Below are 22767 nucleotides of genomic sequence, written 5' to 3'. Positions count from 1 at the left end.
AGCTGTTGATCCTAGTGGATGTGTGGGGCTTGTAGCTGCCATACTGGTTCCTGAGCTCCCTGTGAAATCTCCCCAGGGACATCCAAGAATACTTGACTGGGAGGGGGCTTTTCCAGAAAGCAGTCTGTTTGGGCTGCTATAACAAAATGTCACGCACTGGGTGGCTATGAACAACAGAAATTTATTTCCCACAGTTCTGGAGGCTGAGAAGTCCAATATTGGGGTGCCGACATGGTCAGGTTCTAGTGGAGGTCCACTTCTAGGTTGCAGACTGCTGACTTCTTGCTGTGTCCTCACATGGTGGAAGAGGTCAGGGGGCTCTCTGGGGTCTCTTTTATAAAGTACTAGTCCCAGTGATGAAAGCCCCGCCCTCATGGCCCATCACCTTCCAAAGGCTGCAGCTCCTAATGCCATCAGTTTGGGGGCTAGGATTCAACATATGCATTTTGAGGGGGACAAAAATATTCAGACCTCAGCACTGGTGACTCTGAATTAGCAGGTGGAGTTAAGGGCCAGGAAGTTTGGATTAATTTGACCTCATTCATATCCCCCAGGAGACATTTGGTTCACAATAATAATTTGGGTTCTTTTTACTATCAAATAAGTAAATGATTATTTAACATCAAATAATCATTTCTTCACTTTGCTTTGGTACTGCAGAGCCAGCCACACTGCAGAGAAAATAACAGTGACTTTCTACCTGTTCACTTCACATGAGGGCAGTATTTGGTGCAGGAGAATAGAAGCATCAGTTGATGATATGATATTGAAGAACAAATGAAGAAGAGAATTAATAATATTACTGCTTCATCCAAGCAGCTTTGCAAGGGCAGACTTGCTTCCTGCTGCCCTGAGTTGCAAAATTATAGGTGTAAGAACTTGCCCTATGAACGAGTGTATCACTCCTCTTGGTGCTTCACTTGTACATCATACGAGTGATATTTTGTGGCTCTGACCCTTAGGTTCCCCCAGGTTGAGTAATAATTTATACTACTGGATGAATTTTTGCACCTGTAATTTATAAACTTGATCATTCTTACCCGGATCCTTGCCATCTCACCTCCTCATAGAGTCATGATTTAATAGCTCAGCTGTGAGGTAAGGTCTTAACAAAGCATTGTAACTTTTACCACAAATGCTACAAGACATGCAGGAGGAAGTTAAGACCCCCCAAATCAGTTACACCTCATATATAGGTGTCAGCTAACTGCATGTGGACACTTTTGGAAGCTCGGTTCACTTTTTGGGGATGCTGGGAAGCCATTTAATGCGCCAGAAGAAATTTGGGGGTGGGTGAGATGGCATCCTAACGTCTTAAAAGTTAAGAGATTTTCCAAACATACCTTAATCCATTTCCAGTGAGTAGTTTCCTGTGGCTCAGTATAACGAATACTCACTGCCCAATCACACCGATCAAAATGCATAAACCTGTTATATTGGGTAGTGAAGATCTAAATTTCATCCAGGATGCTATCTGCAGTTTGATTTCATTTGGAGGTAGTTTTCCTGGAGAATTTTGGGGGGAAGAAGGTCTCTTGTCTTGAGTTTCTTTTTTTTAACATCTTTATTGGAGTATAATTGCTTTACAATGGTGTGTTAGTTTCTGCTTTATAACAAAGTGAATCAGTTATACATATACATATGTCCCCATATCTCTTCCCTCTTCTGCTTCCCTCCCTCCCACCCTCCCTATCCCACCCCTCTAGGTGGTCACAAAGCACCGAGCTGATCTCCCTGTGCTCTGTGGCTGCTTTCCACTAGCTATCTGTTTTACATTTGGTAGTGTATATATGTCCATGCCACTCTCTCACTTTGTCCCAGCTTACCCTTCTCCCTCCCCGTATCCTCAAGTCCATTCTCTAGTAGGTCTGTGTCTTTATTCCTGTCTTACCCCTAGGTTCTTCATGATCTTTTTTTTTTTCTTAGATCCCATATATATGTGTTAGCATATGGGATTTGTTTTTCACTTTTTGACTTACTTCACTCTGTATGACAGACTCTAGGTCCATCCACCTCACTACAAATACCTCAATTTCATCTCTTTTTATGGCTGAGTAATATTCCATCGTATATATGTGCCACATCTTCTTTATCCATTCATCCGATGATGGGCACTTAGGTTGCTTCCATGTCCTGGCTATTGTAAATAGAGCTGCAGTGAACATTTTGGTACATGACTCTTTTTGAATTATGGTTTTCTCAGTGTATATGCCCAGTAGTGGGATTGCTGGGTCTTGAGTTTCTTTTAAAAACAATTTCTCTCTGGGAAAAAAATCTAAATTTTATATATATAAAAATGTGTGTGAGTCTTTCATTAGATTTCTAAAAATTGACCCTGAAAAAGGCAGAAATATAGATACCATTATATAGAGAGAAAGACTCTAATGAAAGATCTAATGAAGCACATTTAATTAGGACATGGTCAGCTTTTATCTGAGATCCTGTATATACCATTGGGAACAAAGGTTTAGTTTATATGGAAGTGACCATGAGCAAATGAAACTCAGAAATGTGACATTTTAGAAGTTGTCAAGGATAAATTCTAGAAGTCAGAAGCTTAAAGAAGGATAAGATACAGTTTCACAAACTTATCCAAACGCCAATTATCATTTAATACTCTCCTTCTAGGAGTAAGCACTCCATTGGTAATTATTATCTTGAAATGAATTCGTGAACATTCATTAAGCCCCGTCCAAGCAGGATGATTAAAAGACAGTTAATAAAAGACATTTAATACTTGTCAAATTTACTAAACATTTGTTGCTATTGAAATTTTTTGTTCAAAATTTTGCCAGATAGGTAAAAGGTACTTGACTGTTGCCGTCTATCTTCTAGCAAAGGTTGTGTTTGGAGTTTGAAAGTGGCACCCTGGGAAACAGTGTGCTGTTACCATGGACTTGGAATGCCATAGTCCTGAATTCTGCAACCATCCTGCAGCCAAATGCCAGAGAAATTTTGGGGCAAGCAACCTAATGCTCCTCTGGTTTCTAATCCCATAATAAAACAAATATAATAATAACCTCTCTCAGCTTCTTAACACTCTTTCTACCCTTGGCTTCAAGGCGCTTCTTCAAAACCTTTCTAATGTCTCCTTTTACTTTGCTCACCCTCAGTAGCAAAGCTAGTATATTTGACACCTGGACCAGATCATTTTTTTAAATGCCCTTTATTTCCATGCCAAAATTATTTCTGGTATCAATCATATAATAATCACAATGATCATCTTCTTCCGTTATTCTTTGGTCTTAAAATAAACAATTAAAAGAAATTTTGGTCTGGGCAAGATGGCTCGGACCCATTTCTCCCTGATTCCCCCTGCTAAGTACAACTATAAACCCTGGAGAGAACTTAAGAGGCAACCAAAGGAGCACTCTGAAATGTGGAAAGAGGAGCTGTTTAGGGATCTCAGGAGAACAACACAGCAGCAGGATGTCTTACATCTGTACCTCCCCTCAACGGAAGAAGGCAACCCAGGCCTAGCATTTCCAGACTCCCAACCTAGTAACACAGGGTGGCCCAGGTAGGCTCCTTCCTCCATCAGATGCAATAGTAGGCCCTCTGACAACACCAGGTGAACCTGACAGCACGGGCAAGGGGGATGGGTCAGGAGCCCCACTAAAAACAAGCAGCTAAAGGAAGTGCTCCTCTCTTTTGCCAGACCGGAGACTCCTCTCTCTTGCTGGGAGACACCTAGTGACACACGTTGGCACTGGCAAGAGAGATTCTGCCACACACAACAAGCTGCCTGGCCCAGGAAACACTCTTCGTCCCTATGGGCCCCCTGACTCCCTTCCTCCACGTAGAGACATCAGATGACCCTGCCTGGAGCAACCCCTTTGGCCCTCTCAGGCAACACCATCAGGGACCAGTGGGAGCCCCAGCAGCAGCAGGTAAACCAAGCATGCCAAAAAAATACTGCAGAAGCTGTGAAAAGTAAGCTGTCATTCAAACCACAATCCACAAAAGTAGGTCAGGACCTGCATGCTAAACCTAAACAGGTGACTACCTGCTAAAATAAAAGATTTAAATAGGAGCTAGAGTCTTACAACATAATAGTAAAAATGTTTTTTAAATAAAATTTATTTACTTATTTATTTATTTTTGGCTGCGTTGGGTCTTCGTTGCTGCGTGCGGGCTTTCTCTAGCTGTGGTGAGCAGGGGCTACTCTTCTTTGCGGTGCACGGGCTTCTCATTGCGGTGGCTTCTCTTGTTGCGGAGCATGGGCTCTAGGTGCACAGGCTTCAGCAGTTGTGGCCCGTGGGTTCTAGAGCGCAGGCTCAGTAATTGGGGCGCACGGGCTTAGTTTCTCCACGGCACGTGGGATCTTCCCGGACCAGGGCTCGAACCCGTGTCCCCTGCATTGGCTGGTGGATTCTTAACCACTGCGCCACCAGGGAAGCCCCAGGATACTATTGAAAATCACTCATCAGGGAATTTCCTGGTGGTCCAGTGGTTAGGACTCCGGCTTCCACTGCAGGGAGCACAGGTTCAATCCCTGGTCAGGGAACTAAGATCCCACATGCTGTGCGGTGCGGCCAGAAAAAAAAGAAAATCACCCATCATATCAAGAGCCAGGAAAATCACAGTATGATGTTGGAATTATCTGACAAGGAGTTTAAAGTAGCCATAACAATAACAAAACAAAACTTCAACAAGCAATAACCAATTCTCTTGAAACAAATGAAAAAATAGAAAATCTCAGCAAAGAGCTATGTTATGGAAAAGAATTAAATGGAAATCTTCTAACTGAAAAATATACCAAAATTTTTAAAACTTGCTTGATGGGGCTTCCCTGGTGGCGCAGTGGTTAAGAATCCGCCTGCCAACTCAGGGGACATGGGTTCGAGCCCTGGTCCGGGAAAATCCCACATGCCACGGAGCAACTAAGCCCGTGTGCCACAACTACTGAGCCTGTGCTCTAGAGTCCGTGAGCCACAGCTACTGAGCCCGCATGCCACAACTACTGGAGCCTGTGCGCCTGGAGCCCGTGCTCCGCAACAAGAGAAGCCACTGCAATGGGAAGCCCACACACTGCAACGAAGAGTAGCTCCCACTCACCGCAGCTAGGGAAAGCCCGCCGCAGCAATGAAAACCCAATGCAGCCAAAAATAAATTAAAATAAATAGATTCAAAAACAACTTGCTTGATGGACTCAATAGTAGAGTAAATATGCCAGCAGATAGAATCAATGAACTTGAGGAAAAATTAATAAAATTTACTCAATCTGAAAAAGACAGAAAACAGATTAGAAAAAAATGAAGAGACTCTTGGGGACCTGTGGAACAATAAGAAAAGATCCAACATTCATGTCATTGGAGTCCCAGAAGAAGAGGAGAAAGAGAGTGGGGCTGAAAGAATATTAGAAGAAGTAATGATGTAAAGCACCCCAAATTTGGCAAAAGAAAACATAAAGATAAAAGAATCTGAGCAAACCCCAAACAAGATAAATTCAAAGAAATTCATATTCACACACCATAGTTAAACCTCTGAAAACTAAAGGCAAAGATAAAATCTTGAAAGCAGCTGGAGAGAAATGATGATTACCTATCATCAGGGAACACCAATTCGAATGACAGTGGATTTCTCATCTGAAACCATGGAGGACAGAAGGAAGAGGTACAATATATTTCAAATTCTGAGAGGAAGGAACTGCCAACCCAGGACATTCTTTAGGTGAGAAGGGGAATCAAGACATTCGAAGATGAAAAACATTAAGAGAATTTGTTGCTACCAGACCTACTCTTAAATATTGGCAAAAGGATGTCCTTCAAGCAGAAATGAGCTTATAAAAGAAGGAATCTTGAAGCATCAAGAAGGAAGAAAGTTAATTTTGTATGCTGAAACTTTACTGAATGTTTATTATTACTTCTAAGAGTTTTTTTTGTGGAGTTTGGGATTTTCTATATATAGGATCGTGACATCTGCAAACAGAGACGATTATACTTCTTTTTTTCCAATGTAGATGCCTTTTATTTCTTTTTCTTGCCTAATTCCTCTGGCTAAGATTTCCAGTGCTTTCTTAAATAGAAGTGGTGAGAGTGGGCATCCTTTTCTTATTCCTGATCTTACAGGAATTGCATTTACCTTTTCACCCTTGAGTATGATGTTAGCTATGGGCTTGTCATATATGGCCTTCATCATGTTGAGATACATTCCTTCTATACCTAATGTGTTGAGAGTTTTTATCATGAAAGGATGTTGAATTTTTTCAGATGCTTTTTCTATATATGTTGAGATGATGTGGTTTTTATCCTTCATTCTGTTATGTGATGTTTATCACATTTGTTGACTTGTGTGTGTTCAACTGTCTTGTATCCAAGGGATAAACTCCACTCGATCATGGTGAATGATCCTTCTAACATGCTGTTAAAGTCGGTTGCTAGTATTTTGTTGAAAACTTTTGCACTGTGTTCATCGAGAATATTGGCCTGTGATTTTCTTTTCTTGTAGTGTACTTGTCTGGCTTTGGTATCAGAGTAATGCTGGCATAATAAAATGAGTTTGGGAGTGTTCCTTCCTCCTCAACTTTTTGAAAGAGTTTGAGAAGGACTGACATAAATTCTTCTTTAAATGGTTGATAGAGTTCACCAGTGAAGCCATCTGGTCCTGGGATTTTCTTTGTTGAGAAGTTTTTTTATTACTGATTCAAACACCTTAATCATTATTGGTCTGTTCAGATTTTCTATTCGTGATTCAGTCTTGGTAGGTTGTACGTTTCCAGAAATGTATCCATTTTTTCTAGGTTGTCCAATTCACTGGCACATAATTTTCATAGTAATCTTTTATGATCCTTTGTATTTCTGTGGTATCAGTTGTAATGTCTCCTCTTTCATTTATAATTTTGTTTGAGTCTTCTCTTTCTTTTCTTAGTCTAGCTAAAGGTTTTTCAACTTTACCTTCACAAAAAAACCTCAGTTTTATTGATCTTTTTATTGTTTTTTCTAGTCTTTATTTCATTTATTTCTGCTCTTATCTTTATTACTTACTTCCTTGAACAACAGAAAGAGCAGAATATGGATGAATATGGATGAATACAATAGACTGTCCTTCTCATGAATTTTATAAGTTATATTTTACAATTGAAACAAAAGTCATAACACCGTCTGATACTCAAGACAAAGATATTTGAAAGCAATGAGAGTAAAAGGGACCTAATGGAAGTAAGATTTCCACACTTTACTTGAAGTGGCAAAATGCTGATCTTTGACAAAGAAGCAAACGCGATACAGTGGAGTAAAGAGAGTCTCTTCAACAAACGATGCTGCCGCTATGCTTCCAGAGCCTAAACAGTGCCTGGCACATAGTAGGTGCACAACAAATATTTGTTAAATGAATAAATGAATGATTTAAAAAGTCAAAGAATGACCCTTACTCCAACGCCAGTGGGCAATCCAGAACTCTAATGCTAGTCAGCAATCCAGTAGGCTTGAAAGATTATACTCCCTAATGGTGATTATTCTGTAATGAAATCATTTTTAAATTCTAAAAAAACCCCCCAAAACAAATGGTGCTGGAACAACTGAACATCACATGCAAAAAAAAAAAAATCACACAGACCTTGCACCTTTCGCAAAAATTAACTTAAAATGGATCCTAGACCTAAATGTAAAATGCAAAACTATGAAACTCCCAGAAGATGACACAGGAGAAAACCTAGATGCCCTTGGAAATGGCAGTGGCTTTTAGATACAACACCAAAGGCACGATTCATGAAAGAAATAATTGGTAAGCTACATTATAAGTTAAAAGCTCTGCTTTGCAAAAGACAATGTCAAGAGAATTAGAAGATAAGCCACAGCCTGGGAGAAAAGGTCTACAAAAGACACATCTGATAAAGGACAGTTATCCAAAATATACAAAGAACCCTTAAAATTCTACCATAAGAAAACAACCCAATTAAAAAATTGACCAAAGACCTTAACAGACACTTCACCAAAGAAGATATATAGATGGCAAATAAGCATATGAAAAGATGCTCCACATCGTATGTCATAAGGGAAATGAAAATTAGAACAACAATGAGATACCACTACACACCTATTAAAATGGCCAAAATCTGGAACACTAACAACGCCAAATGCTGGTGAGGGTGTAGAGCAACAGGAATTCTCATACACTGCTGGTGGGAATGCAACATGGTACAGCTACTTTGGAAGATAATTTGGTGGTTTCTTACAAAATTAAACATACTCTTACCATAGGATCCAGCAACCCTACTCCTTGGTATTTACCCAAAAGAGCTAAAAACTTCTGTCAGCACAAAAACCTGCACATGGATGTTTATAGCAGCTTTATTCATAATTGCCAAAACTCTGAAGCAACCAAGATGCCCTTCAGTAGTTAAACAGATAAATAAACTGTGGTACATCCAGACAATGGAATATTATTCAGCACGAAAGTGAAGTGACCTATAGGCCATGAAAAGACATGGAGGAAACCTAAATGCCTATTATTAAGTGAAAGAAGCCAATCTGAAAAGGCTAAATATTGTATGATTCCAACTATATGACACTTTAGAAAAGGCAAAAACTATGAAGACGTTAAAAAAATCAGTGGTTACCAAGAGCTGGGGGTCAGAGGAGAGATGAATAGGTGGAGCACAGAGGATTTTTAGGGCAGTGAGAACACTCGGTATATTTATGACGATGGATACATGTCGTTATACATGTGTCAAAGTTCATAGAATGCACAACATCAAGAGTGAAATCTAAGGTAAATCATAGGCTTTGGGTGATTATGATATGTCAGTGTAGGTTCTCCAGTTGTAACAAATGTACCCCTCTTGTGGGTGATCTTGATAATGGCAGAGGCTATGCATGTGTGAGGGAAGGAGGTATATGGGAAATCTCTGTACCTTCCTCTCAATTTTGTTGTGAACCTAAAACTGCTCTTTAAAAAAGTAAGTCTTCTCACAGACCTACTAGAGAATGGACTTGAGGATACGGGGAGGGGGAAGGGTAAGCTGGGACAAAGTGAGAGTGGCATGGACATATGTACACTACCAAACGTAAGGTAGGTAGCTAGTGGGAAGCAGCCTCATGGCACAGGGAGATCGGCTCGGTGCTTTGTGACCTCCTGGAGGGGTGGGATAGGGAGGGTGGGAGGGAGGGAGACGCAAGAGGGAGGAGATATGCGGACATATGTATATGTATAACTGATTCACTTTGTTATAAAGCAGAAACTAACACACCACTGTAAAGCAATTATACTCCAATAAAGATGTTAAAAAAAGTCTTTTAAAAAATAAATCAATGAAATCTATCATATCAATAGAATAAAGAATAAAAACCAAATAATCAATATTAATTGATGGAGAAAATACATTTGACAAGATTTAATACTCATTCATGATACACGCTCTCAGCTTTGTTCTTTCTCAAGATTGCTGTGGCTATTTGGGGACTTTTGTGGTTCCATACAAATTTCAGAATTGTTTATTCCATTTCTGTGGAAAATGCCATTGGAATTTTGATAGGGATTGCATTGAATCTGTAGATCACTTTAGTTAGTATGGACATTTTAACAATATTAATTCTTCCAGTCCACGAACATGGGATATCTTTCCATTTATTTGTGTCTTCTTTAGTTTCTTTTCATCATTGTCTTATAGTTTCCCATATATAGATTGTTCACCTGCTTGGTTAAATTTATTCCTGGGAATTCCCAGGCGATCCAATGGTTAAGACTCCACATTTTCACTGATGAGGGCCCAGGTTTGGTCCTTGGTCGGAGAACTAAGATCCCACAAACCTCGTGGCACGGCAAAAAAAAAAAAAAAAATTCCTAAGTATTTTCTTCTTTTTGACTCTGTTGTAACTGGGATTGTCTTCTTAATTTCCTTTTCAGATAGTTTGCTGTTAGTGTATAGAAACGCAACTGATTTTTATACGTTGATTCTTTTATCTTGCAACTTTACTGAATTTATTCTAACGGTGTTTTGGTGTAGTCTTTAGGGTTTGCTGTGTATAAGGTCACGTTATCTGCAAACAGAGACAATTTAATTTCTTCCTTTTGGATTTGGATGCCTTTTTTTTTTTTACATCTTTATTGGAGTATAATTGCTTTACAATGGTGTGTTAGTTTCTGCTTTATAACAAAGTGAATCAGTTATACATATACATATGTTCCCATATCTCTTCCCTCTTGCGTCTCCCTCCCTCCCACCCTCCCTATCCCACCCCTCTAGGTGGTCACAAACCACCTAGCTGATCTCCCTGTGCTATGCGGCTGCTTCCCACTAGCTATCTGTTCTACGTTTGGTAGTGTATACATGTCCATGCCACTCTCTCACTTCGTCCCAGCTTACCCTTCCCCCTCCCCATATCCTCAAGTCCATGCTCTAGTAGGTCTGTGTCTTTATTCCCATCTTACCCCTAGGTTCCTCATGACATTTTTTGTTTTTTTCTTAGATTCCATATATATGTGTTAGCATACGGTATTTGTCTTTCTCTTTCTGACTTACTTCACTCTGTATGACAGAGTCTAGGTCCATTGGATGCCTTTTATTTCTTTTTCTTGTCTAATTGTTCTATCTAGGACTTGCAGTACTATGTTAAATAGAAATAGTGAGAGTGGACACCGTTCTGTTATTCCTAATCTTAGAGGAAAAGCTTTTAGCTTTTCATTGTTGTGTATGATATTAACTGAAACACAGGGAAAAATCTCCTTGACAGTGGTCTTGGCAGTGATTTTTTTTATATGACATCAAAAGCAAAAGCAATAAAAGCAAAAATAAACAAGCAAGAGTACATCAAACTAAAAAGCTTCTAGACAGCAAAGGAAACAATCAACATAATGAAAAGGCAACCCGTGGAATGGGAGAAAATATTTGCAAACCTTATATCTGAGGTATATAATATGAGAGGTTAATATCCAAAATATATAAGGATCTCACACAACTCAATATCAAAAAAAAATCACAACCTGATTTAAAAATGGGCAAAGGATGTGAATAGACATTTTCCCAAGGAAGACACACAGATAGCCCACACATATATGAAATGATGCTCAACATCACTAATCGTCAGAGAAATGCACATCAAAACCACGAGATATTGCCTCACATCTGTTAAGACAGCTATTATAAAAAATACAGCAGATAACAAATATAGGCAAGGGTGTGGAGAAAAGGGAACCCTCGTGTACTGTTGGTGGGAATGTAGATTGGTGCAGCCATTACGGAGAACAGTATGGAGTTTCCTCAAAAAATTAAAAATAGAACTACCCTGTGAACTCTCACTTCTGCGATTTGTTTGTCACTATTATGACATACATTTATTTTGTATTAAATAAAAGACACACACATAAATAAAATGCAAACATTATGATTTAATTAATAAGTGAGTGAAAGCAGTAAACTCACAATTCCCTTAGGTATACAAGGAGAAGGCACACAAAGAAAAATGGCCCGTCTCCCTAGAATCAGTGAAATATAATTTAAAACAAAATGAGACAAATATTTTGGTGTAGCCTAGTGAGTAGTCCTAAGGCAAGTACTCTCAGAGCTCCTATTTGGGGTTGTGAGTGGAACATACTTTTTTTTTTTTTTTTTTTTTTTTTGCGGTTCGCGGGCCTCTCACTGTTGTGGCCTCTCCCGTTGCGGAGCACAGGCTCCGGACGTGCAGGCTCAGTGGCCATGGCTCACAGGCACAGCCACTCCGCGGCATGTGGGAACTTCCTGGACCGGGGCACGAACCCGCGTCCCCTGCATCGGCAGGCGGACTCTCAACCACTGTGCCACCAGGGGAGCCCTTGGAACATCCTTTTTAAAATCAGTTTGGCAACATGTAAGTGTTTCTGTGTCTGCCCCAGAAATATTACAGCTGTGTATTTATTCTGAGAAATAATTATTAATAGGAAACATTGATATACACAAAGATACTAATTGTAGGGTTCTTTACAACAGCAGAATTTGGAAATAACCTACACTTCCAAAGTAGGGCAAAAGCTAAGTATATGGTGATGAATCCACTTAATAAAATTATCCATTGAACCATTGAAAATGTTTATTTTGATTATGTAATATTATTAGAATGCTATTGGAAATACTTATTAGTTGAAGATATTAAGAGACAAAAGCAGGGCTAAAATTATATATAATATTATTTCACTTGAGTAAGTGCTATAAGGAGAAAAACTTGAAGGGAATATACAGATATTTGAGAGTGGGTGTGATTGAATGTTTATACTGAAGATAGAATAGCCTTTTACACTTATAATTTTTAATGAATGTTATAATGAAAAATCGTTTTTAAAAGAATAAATTATATGTATTGTACAGTACTTCTACGTTAAACATGAATATTTTCTAAAGCAATAATGTACTTTTTAAAAGGTCGCCTCTATTTGCAAATAAAATGTTCGTTCTTCAAAAAAACAAAAACAACCACTATAAATCTCTAACGAGGACCCATCTAATAGGAGTGAAAGAGATAATCCAGGATGGTGGTAGTCTGCAATGTATGCAAATGCTCTTGTCATGTTTGGGGGCGGTCTCTTTAAGGCAGGATGTCAGTGAATGAGAAACCAGCTCTGTCCTATACAGACAGCAATGTGGACCTCAGAGACTGATGGGGATGCTGGTGAGTGAGGTTTGGTGGTGGAGCTCCATTTCCAATGCAAGTCATGAAAGCTATGCAGAGAAACAGACCCAGAAGCCTAATCCTAGGGCTGGGGCCAATGTGGGGGAGGGTCGTGGAGAGGACGACCTGGTGAATGCTGTGACCTGGTGAATGTGGCTAAGCGATGCCTCAGGGGCACTGGGAGAAGCCAGCTTCATCTCAGATCCTCACACTGGTGGTCTGGCTCAGAAATTAGGCAGGGATAATCCTAGGAGTGAAGAGTATTGAGATTCACCTGGAGGGGCCGAGGTAGGCAGGGGCTGATGGAGAGTAATCTCGTGAGAGCACTTGGATGTTGACCCGGCAGAGAGGCCACAAATGCAAAGGCCAACGATGAAAACTGCTAGCCATCCTAGCCAGAGAGATTTTTACTCCTGCTCTCTTTGCCTCCTTCTATAAAATTGCTCTGTTCATAAAATTCTGTGATCTGAGAAATTTCCCAGCTGAAGAAAAAAGAAATGATTGAAGTCCGTTCTGTATTATACATTGATGTCCTGTTCAAAATGAATGACCTTGCAACTCCTTTTACCCTTGAAATTATAGCAACAGAAACCTTGTCAGTTCTGTTGGAGAGACTTGCCACTCTTGAATCGGACAAACCTGACGGTCCATCCACACACTGGAGCTGCAGGAGTGTGCGGTGCATTTTGTGGCATAAAGCATTTGTGAAATTGATGGCTGTGTTCTCGTTTGTTTATAAGAGGCGTGCTAGCTAGGTCAAATAGGGTGTATCTATGGGAGAGCTAGCTAATCACTCCCAACAGCCGATGGATGGTTGGATGGCTGAGAAGGCCCTCAGTTGCTCGAGACAACTGCAGAGATAGAATCTTGTCCTGACCACAGCCCCAGGCACAGGGGACTGTGGTTTTCAGTGACTGGGGATATTAAGGGGCCACTGTTTGTTGTCCCCTTTAACATGAACACTCATGCCTTGGAGTGTCTCAGCAGTTATTTTTTAGGATTGTTTTGGCTAATATTCTAATTGTCAGTGCTCAGTTACTCCAGGGTAACTTTGTCGATTTTTCCTTTCTTATTGGGAGATCAGTCTGGCTCATTTGTGAAAGGATCTTTAAGAAAGGAAAAGGTGAGTCTGACACCTGGAAAGAGAAGAGGAGTTGGCAGGTGTAAAGGTGTGTGTGTGTGTGTGTGTGTGTGTGTGTGTGTGTGTGTGTGTGTGTGTAGTTCTCTGAGCATCATTTTCCCCATCGAAAGGTTGGGCAGTGTGGGACCATCTCTGAGAGAGCCTGTCGTTGGTCCTTTGTGTGCCAGTATTTCAACCACACTCATGTCATAGTTGGCATTGTTATCCCATCCAGCAAATTAACTTGCCTCTCCAAAACCAAATCTGGGTGTGTTTTCCACTTAACCAAAATCCACTGCCTTATTGTTTCATGCCCCTGAGTCCAGCTCTCTCTCCCAGCTATAATTTTTGTTTCTGGTCCTTTCTTGGTGGCGAATCTGCATGCTACTCTGTCTCATGCAACCTGGCTTCTCACTTGGCTTGTACAGGGCTCTCCATTGATTTGGACAAACCCTGAAAGCCTCAGGTGATGATCACCCGGCTTCAACCCCCAAACTCACTCAGTCCACATCCTCCCACCACATGGAAAAAGAAAGTGCGTTTGACAGTCGTAAGACTTGTACAAGATGGGGAATATTGATGCTCCTTAGTAATAAGACCAAAGCACTTACTGAGTGAGGGGAGATAATCATGGATTTAACCGTTACTTGTTTTTAGATTTATTTTTAATATATTTATTTTTATTGAAGTATACTTGATTTACAATGTTTCAGGTATACAGCAAAGTGATTCAGTTATACATATAACTATATTATATACACATAATATAACTATATATATATATATTCTTTTCCAGATTCTTTTCCGTTGTAGGTTGTTACAAGATATTGAATATAGTTCCCTGTGCTATACAGTAGGTCTTTGTTGTTTATTTATTTTATACTTAGTAGCGTGTATCTGTTCATCCCAAACTCCTAGTTTATCCCTCCCCACCTTTCCCCTTTGGTAACTGTAAGTTGGTTTTCTATGTGTCCACGAGTCTATTTCTGTTTTGTAAATAAGCTCCTTTGTATCATTTTTTTAGATTCCACATATAAGTGATATCATATGGTATTTGTCTTTCTCTGACTTACTTCACTTAGTATGATCATCTCTAGGTCCATCCATGTTGCTGCAAATGGCATTATTTCATTCTTTTTTATGGCTGAGTAATATTCCATTGTATATATGTACCACATCTTCTTTATCCATTCCTCTGTCGATGGATGTTTAGGTTGCTTCCATGTCTTTAACAATTACTTGTCGAAGTCCCCCTACATAAAGAGAACTAAAGTAGGTTCTGTGGGAGATGTAAGCCGTGGGTCCTCCCTTGATATTGACAGTCAAGTCAGAAAGACAAGACATAAGGGTGATGGCAGCTACTGCTGGTACAAGGGATCCAAGTCCAAAGAGAGAACCTTGCTGGCTCAAAGCCACTCAGAGCAGTGAGAGGACAGGAGATAGAAACAAATTCTCCTGACCCTGGGCGCAGGACTCTTAGCGCTCTGTCAGAGTCAGGGGAGTGCCTCCAAGATGCTGCTAGTGTGAGAGCCACCAGTGTACAGTGGGCTTCCAAATTCGGCAGAGCCATGTACTTCAACCACGTTCCAGTTCAGATCATTTTCTGCACTTGTCTTCAATCAACTTAAAATATCAATTACTGACCTACTTCCTCCCTCCACTTATTTTTGTTAGATCTCTTGATTTCAGAACAGCCCTTACCCCTTATCTGGGACTCAAGCAAAACAAAGCAAAACAAAAACAATCCTGTAATCCTGCATGTACGTCTTATGACGCTTTCAGTTGCAAGCAGTAGAGACCTGAGTGGAAGAAGAAGCTTTGAAGCAGTGTAATGATGTACGTAATAGGAAGTGCAAGTTCAGGTGGCTCCAGAGGTGGCTGGTTGTTCTAGCAGTTCAGTAACATCCTCACAGTTCCAGGTTCTTTCTCTGTTTCTGTTGTGCTGCCTTGAGCATCAGCTCCCTCCTAGCATCATAGTGACCATCCATCCTGCTTTGCTGGGAAAACCCAGTTTATGCCTTTTGCCCTGACATAATTAGCAACAGCAACCCCTTTCATCCTCAGTAGTGTCCCTGTTTAGATGATCAATTATATGGTCACCTGCATCGCGTTCTTGCTGCCAGTTGCAACTATGGTTACATTGTCTTCACGTCCGTTGGGAGAGGGTGGTATTCTCTCCTGGAACGGTAAGAACTTACCCATAAAGCCCCCAGCAAATCTCTCCTCTCATCTGTTTGGTCCAAGTTATAGCAGGAGGGATGCAATTAGCCTCAGATCAAACAGGCCCCACCCTAAAGTTAGGATCAAATTTAAGGTACGTGATTTCATAGGAGAGGGATGGATACCTGAACAGCATTAGGTTTCTGTTAGGAAAGAGGAATGGAGAATGCAGAATGGAGCAGCCACAAGCAATGCCCTTTATAATAAGCCTCCTTCTTACTCTTAACAATTTACCCAAATCCTCTGAAATCACATGTCCTCCTGATTGAGACTAGACAGAGCTACAACTGGACTGTGAGAGACTCCATTGCCTGACAGGGACGGTACCTCATTACTCTGGGTGTTGTAGCGTGTAGCTTATTACTGTAAAGTAATAGCTGTTTGAGATACGCTTGTCGATTGCCTAACTGAAGGACCACTCACAAACCCTTTGATTCACTCTTTGCTAAAATGATCAGAGATTTCACATGGACTCTACTGTGGTCTTTGGATAAAATCAGGGCATAAGAAATTTCATATGAAATCTCTGAATGAAGAATACTGAAGCCCCCATGCCGACCACATTGGAAGTCTCTGTTCTATCAAAATTGTCAAAACCTTTCCCTTACCCTGTGGCTCTGTATATTCCTTAGGTTAAAATGTCATTGCAGCTGGACTGTCTCTCTCAATGCTCTCCATCTTCTTTCCCGGAGCCTGGGTTGGATTTCAATCCTCTGTGATTTAATTACCCCTTGCATTTTTTTACCAGTATTTGTCCCTTTTGCATTGTGACTATGTTTTCAAATGCCTGCCACTTTCAATCACTTAATCATCCAGGAAATATTCTTGACCACAGAAAAATTTTTAAAGAGTTTCAATTTTAAATACATTATTCAACTTCAATAAAATATAGGCCCCTTAAGAATTTCTTTTAAGCAGTGGACCCTTTCCCCCAGTCACATTCATACCCATGAGCGTTAACTGACATCAACAACTTCATGGCTTCCAGGAACTCCTGCAGAAATCCGCAACAGTGTTCATTGCAGATCAGATCAAATCACGTTGGCACGGCCCAGGGTGATGGGCTCGGCCAACAACTCAAGTCACGTGTGTCTTCTGCGGAGCTCATCAACACCCGCTGCTTCGACCAACACCCAGAGCCCAGTAACTCCCAAATCTAGGTCTGCAGCTTAGATTTTGAACTCCAAAATCTAGGCAAATGCCTACTGGACTTGTCTATGTGGCTACCCAACGAGTACTTCCAACTCAAGATGTCCTAACCAGAGCTCCCTGGAGCGCACACTGACCGTGCTCCAGCCCCCTCCCTGGGATGCTACCATTTTAACGTGCTTCACAGACGTCCAGCTGCCAGTATCTTCTCCCTGTACCCGAGAAGGACTCGCTGCCTATGCTGGGTAGCAGGTCAAAAGTGCCAGAAACTCAGCACCCCCTGGGTCCTTAACCAGCTTCCTCACCTCTTGATGGAACAATTCTGAAGTGAGTGTTTTTCATCGTGTCCAAGAGTTTGCCTGTGGGATTAAGCTGCAGCTGCCCATGGTAGAAATTGGCCTTGATAACATCCCCGCTATTGGCTGCCGCCCGCCTCTCTCCCTTCTCTACTCCCCTACCAGTGTTTCCTTCACTTTCACATTCAGGATCCGCTTCTGGGGGACCCTACAGCATTCATCATCCCCAGCCCCAAATCTGCTTCTCTTCCTAAGGACCTCTGTCTCAGTGATCACACCCTCACCCACTCTGTCACCCAATTCAGAAAGTCAGGCGTGAGTTACTCCAACTCCTGTTTCCTCCGGCACTAAGTCCTGTTGATTCCGTATCCCGAGTATCACTCGACTCAAGTTCTGATCCTTCGTCTCTGCTGGCACTGCTTTGACTCAAACTCCGATCATTGGCACAGTCTCTCTCACCTGGTCTCTCTGCTGCCAATCTCACCCCCCTCCATTCAGCCCTTCACACCCAACACCAGAGCGATCATTCCTCAACCCACATCTTCCCTGGTCACTCCCTTGCTTAAAGTCCTTCAGTGGCTCCCCATTGACTACAAGAAAAAGCTCCTTTACAGGACAGACCAGGGACCTCAACTGACCCCTAGCTTCCTCCAGCCCTCTCTGCTGCTGTTCCTCACAGCCCCTGCTCCGGCCTCACAGAGTATTTGCAGCCTCCAGAACGTGCTTTGCATCCGAGCTTCGGTGCCTGCTGTTCACTTGTAATGACTTTTTCTTACTTTGAAAAACTCCCATTCATCTCTCACTGCTCTGCTCTTGTCACCATCTCTATGCCATCTTTTCTGACTGCCCTGCTCCATGCCACTCCCACACAGTGATGGGCCCACTCCTTCGGGGTTCGCCTAGCCCGTTTTACAACTCCTCGTGTACATATAGTGTCACACTGTACTATTAATAGTTTATTTACTGGCCTGTGAGCTCCTTGAGCTCAGCAACGTATGTTGACCGTCTCTCTCACTGCAGTCCTTAGCTCAGTGACTGGCATACAGCAGATGCTTCATAGATGTCTACTGGACGCATGAATGAATCACTCGTCTAGCAAGTATGTGAAAACTAGATTATTAATAGATGCTGTATTAGAGAAGCAGGATATAGATCAAGAATCAGATCTGAAATGGGAACTTTCCTGAGTCCTTATTTAAAATCACCAAATATTTGAATTTTAGATCTCAAAAATCACCCTGATCAACCCTGAAAGATTTTTTCGCTTCTTTCCTGCTGTTTGGGCATGTCCTTTCCTCCCTCCGTTTTCCGTATGAATGCAGTTCTTCCATATTAATGTCCTATTTCTGTCCCCAAACATCTCCTCCCCCCAGTCCAGACCCTCCTTTATGGACTCCTCTTTTCCCCTTCTCTCTGCAAGGGCAGCCACAGTGAAAATACAGAGGGGTGCCACTGCACATTTCTCTGGAAATGGGGGCCATGATGCCTGTTTATTATGCATTAATCTGAATCAATATAGTCCTTCCTGAAAACACAAGCACCTCAAAGGGCAGCAAATATGAATCACAACTGCCAGTGAGGATCAAACATTAACCCAGGGCTGTGATGAGGCCAACAAAAGAAATAGGCTAGTAATTGCCTTCCAGGATATCAGTCCCTACCTTATACACACATACCCCCTCAACACACACAAAACCTTTATGGATCTTTCAGCCATGAACTTGCCCGATTATAATTGCCCAGCTGTGTCTTTAGTTGTATTCAGGCTCGGTCCTGGCAACCGAGACCTCACGTACCTGACCCAGAGACTCGGTTCTGAGATCTATAGAGGAAGTGTTTGGTTTCTGAAATGGTTGAAGACGAATTCACAGACAAATATTTCCACAGGTATCATTAATGACTCGGAGCTGACTTAAAACTCCCAGAGCCTGACTGAAACAAGTAGGAACTGGTACTTTTTGTTGATATTCATTTCTATCAGTTCTTAAACTTGCATTGTGTGTCTTTCTGCCCTTAAGTCGATTGGGTACTCCTTAGTTGAACTCTTTTTTTTTCAAAAGAGGAAATTCAGTATCAAGGAACAGTACCACCAGGGCTGACTTCTCCCTTAGGACCAGTAGGCACGGTGCCTGAGGCCCAAAATACTTTTCAGGGCCTCAGGGAAATGTTTTCATTTCTTTTAAAATCAGAAGAAAATGTGATCTTCGAGGTCGAAGAAGTTGTTTTAATAGATAATATTAATTCATTCGTCTTCACACCAATGCAGTCGTAAAATGTAGTTTTTACTATTTTTTCTATGGAGGAAAGAGTCCACAAAGGCAAAGGGCCCACGAAAGGTATAACGTGGTCCTGGTTTCTACCACATCATGCTTGCAGCACGACAGGGTTAGAGTAGAACCTTTCAAACACAAGTTCAGGTTCCCATACTAATCATGAACTTGCCAGACTGCTCTCTATGTACTGTACCCTCTGGCCACCCCAAATTCTACAAGAGGGAAGTCATAGCCACTACTCATGTGAGTGTTGAAACTCAAGGAGGTTTGAACGACTGCTCTCAGCTCTGATTCAAGTAATTTCTTCTCTGCCCTTCTCTCTCAAATGTCTGCATCCTGTTTTGATTACCAGAAAAAAAAATCTTTTCACCTTTCGGGATTAATTAAACCAATGGAGTTGCTTCCTTTGCCCTCTTAAAACATTTATAGGATTTAGGTTTTTTACTTTGTTTTGAAATGATCAATACTGCTACTGACACCTATGATTTATTTACTGGTTAGCGAGCCCATAGTCATCATCTCTGTAACGCCAGTTCTTAGCCCAGTGTCTGGCAAACACTAGGTGCTTCATAAATGTTAACATTAACAGATGAATCACCTTAAAGGCAAGTATGCGGAAATGAGATTATGTCTGTAGGCTAATTTTGTCTTCAATAATCTCACACCTTGTGAGAAGGATCTCCGACCTGTATCACAATTGGCATTTTAGGAGGTGGTCGCTGGGCCCTCACCACCTCCCCGGCCTCCATCCACCAGTCACTTCCTCCCTCCTGGGCTATGTTCTCTCTCCTCTGCATCCTGGGGTCTGAAATGGTCCCCAGCCCGCCGGGAGGCAGCAGGGTCCCCGCTCCGCCGGCTCTCCCCGGCGTCGGCTCCGCCCCCCGCGCCCCGGCACCCCTTCCACCCGCCACCCCGCGCCTCCGACAGCCACGCCCTCCCCGTGGGCGAGATCACCTGTCCCTCCTCCGCCGCCGCCTCCTCGGGTACCCTTTCGCCCCCCTCCTGCTCCCCCTCCTCCGCCACCTCCCCCAAGCCCTCCCCTTCCCCGCCTCCTCCCACCCCTCGGTGTATATAGTAAAGGCCGGGCGCCGCACGCAGACACACTCGTCTGGACACAGGCGCACACACGCTCACGCACGACCGGCAGCAGCGGCGGCGACAGCAGCTCGGTGACAGCGGCGACGGCAGCTCCCACCGCTGCGCACCCCCTTCAGGCGGCCGGCGGCGAGGCCAGACCGGAGAGTTCCCGCACCCGCGACCACCCCTTGGCTTCCTGGAGGCGGCGGCCGCGATTGCAAGGTAGCGGCCGCGACGCCCCCGTGCGGGCCGGGGTACCCCCCCCCGTGCCCTCCCCGCGCGGACCTGCCACCGGGACGCAGGGGGCGCGCCGGGCTGGGCGCGCCTGGCGGGGCCCGGCGCCCGGGGAGGGGCCTGCTCCCGGAGGCAGGACGGCGCCCGGAGGCCGGGGCCAGCGGGGAGGGCCGGGCGGGGGCGGGGACGCGAGCCGAGGCCGCCACCCGCGCGGCGTCCCCGGGCCCCGCTCCTGCTCCCGGCGCCGCGCACTGGCCGGTGGGGCTGGGGCCGGCCGGGGAGGCGGCGCCGGGCGGCGGGGCGGGGGCCCCGAAGTGGGTTTCGGGCCGCCACCGGCGCTGGCACCGGGCGCAGAGGGCGGCGCGCGGCGGACTCCGCGCCCGGGCATCGCACCGGGCCGCCTTCGGCTCTGCCGCTCTGCCCTGGCCCGGAAAACCCGGCGCCTTCCAGGCCCTTCGAAAGATGGATTCTGTTGACGTATCTGGCGGCCCTGGCGAGCAGGGTGGAAAGTTGGGTTTTGCCAGATCTCACTGGGCTCGTCTTTGTGACGCTCGGCCAGCCCCGCATCCTTCCGGAGCTGGGTGAGTGTGCGTCGGCGCCCCGCGAGCCTTCGTGCCCCCCAATGCCCAGACCCGGGGTGGCCGCACCAGCTCGGGCTTTCTGCCATGTTAGGCACCGAGCAGCCTTCTCGCTGCATTTTTTGCGTGCGTTTCAGCGGTGCCTTTTGCTGCGGAGGGAGTCCTTGCCTTCCTCCGCGTTGGCTTTTTCGGGGTTGGGGTTATGCTCTGTGTGTTTGCTTGTTTGCCGTTTAAAGCCCGACTATTGTTCAGGATAAGCTCCGCCTGAGTGGGGAAATGGCATCCCACCACAGTTGCCGGCGAGGGGGTAGAAATGTTGCCAGACAGCTGCTGCTTTGTTTTTCCCTGTCAGAAGTCCCTGGAGTAGGTTTGGGGCACGACGGATGGATGCAGAGAGGGATGGGGCACGGAAGAAAAAGGTGGCTGTGGAGGAGCGAATTGTCACCCACCCCCAAGGCACGCAGTCAGCTTCCCTCTCTGCCTGCCAAACTTTTATGAATATTCCTTTTGTGATGGGGGAAGCTTAATGAATTCAGCCCAGTTTTCCGGGGAAAAGCAACCCGGCTTTAACAATGGTTTGAGAACTTAATCAATGAGAAAGGCAGGGGGAGGAGGAGGAGACGCTGACACCGTATCGGGGATGTGGCTGCTTCTTACAGAGTCAGGTAGGGGAGAGGTGGGCAGGGCAGGGCGCAGCGCCTGCGTGGCCGCGTTGCCGGAACTGTCAGCAGCTTTTACCTGTGCCCGCTGGAGCCACCCACCGTCGTTAGCCACCTCACGGTCTACCCAGAACTCGGCGACGGGGCTTGAGGGGCCGCTCGCGGCGGTGCGGGGGCGGCCCCCCCCTCATCTGGCGTTTTTAAGGATGTGTAAATATTTTGCTGAGGATAAGTGACATCAACGGAATGATATTCCGCAGAGCCCGGGTGTGCAGCGATGATAAATAGATACGGCCAAACAAAGTTTTGATAATCGCGGATTCTCAGGCTGGCTCTGTTTCATTTGGGTCTTTGTTTTTGTTGGTTTAGCATTATCTCTCATCCTCTAGTGTGAGCCCTTTATTTAGCTGATTCTTGGAAGCTGCTCTTTAGAACAGAGAGAAAAGCAGCCAGCAGGGAGAAAACAATTCTTAGCCTTGCGTGCATCGGGCAAGGTTTTGTGTGCTTTTCCCGAGGAATCTCCCACCGTTTTCTAGACGTCTCTCTTCCTCCTTTTGCGTCATCAGAATCGTTTGTTGAT

The 22767-nt window shown here is 43.8% G+C and overlaps 1 protein-coding gene across 7 annotated transcripts in view; it reads left to right on the top strand.

The window, feature by feature from the left end:
- RAI2 (retinoic acid induced 2) overlaps positions 1-22767 on the top strand; it is a 155509-nt gene that overhangs the window by 74202 nt on the left and 58540 nt on the right. For 4 of the 7 annotated variants that reach the window (XM_032620940.1, XM_032620939.1, XM_032620934.1 and 1 more), the window contains exon 1: positions 21208-21531. The exons of 1 other annotated variant lie outside the window; for it this stretch is intronic. The gene's annotated coding sequence lies outside the window, so the exon portion shown is untranslated. Of the gene's footprint in view, positions 1-20700; positions 20939-21207; positions 21532-22767 lie in introns of those variants that run through there. 2 more of the 7 variants (XM_032620936.1, XM_032620941.1) reach the window with 2 other exon arrangements.

The sequence above is a fragment of the Phocoena sinus genome, chromosome X (genome assembly GCF_008692025.1).
Source record: "Phocoena sinus isolate mPhoSin1 chromosome X, mPhoSin1.pri, whole genome shotgun sequence".
Classification (NCBI taxonomy): domain Eukaryota; kingdom Metazoa; phylum Chordata; class Mammalia; order Artiodactyla; family Phocoenidae; genus Phocoena; species Phocoena sinus.
The sequence above is the reverse complement of the archived record's forward strand: the minus strand, read 5'-3'. Positions and strand labels throughout refer to the sequence as shown.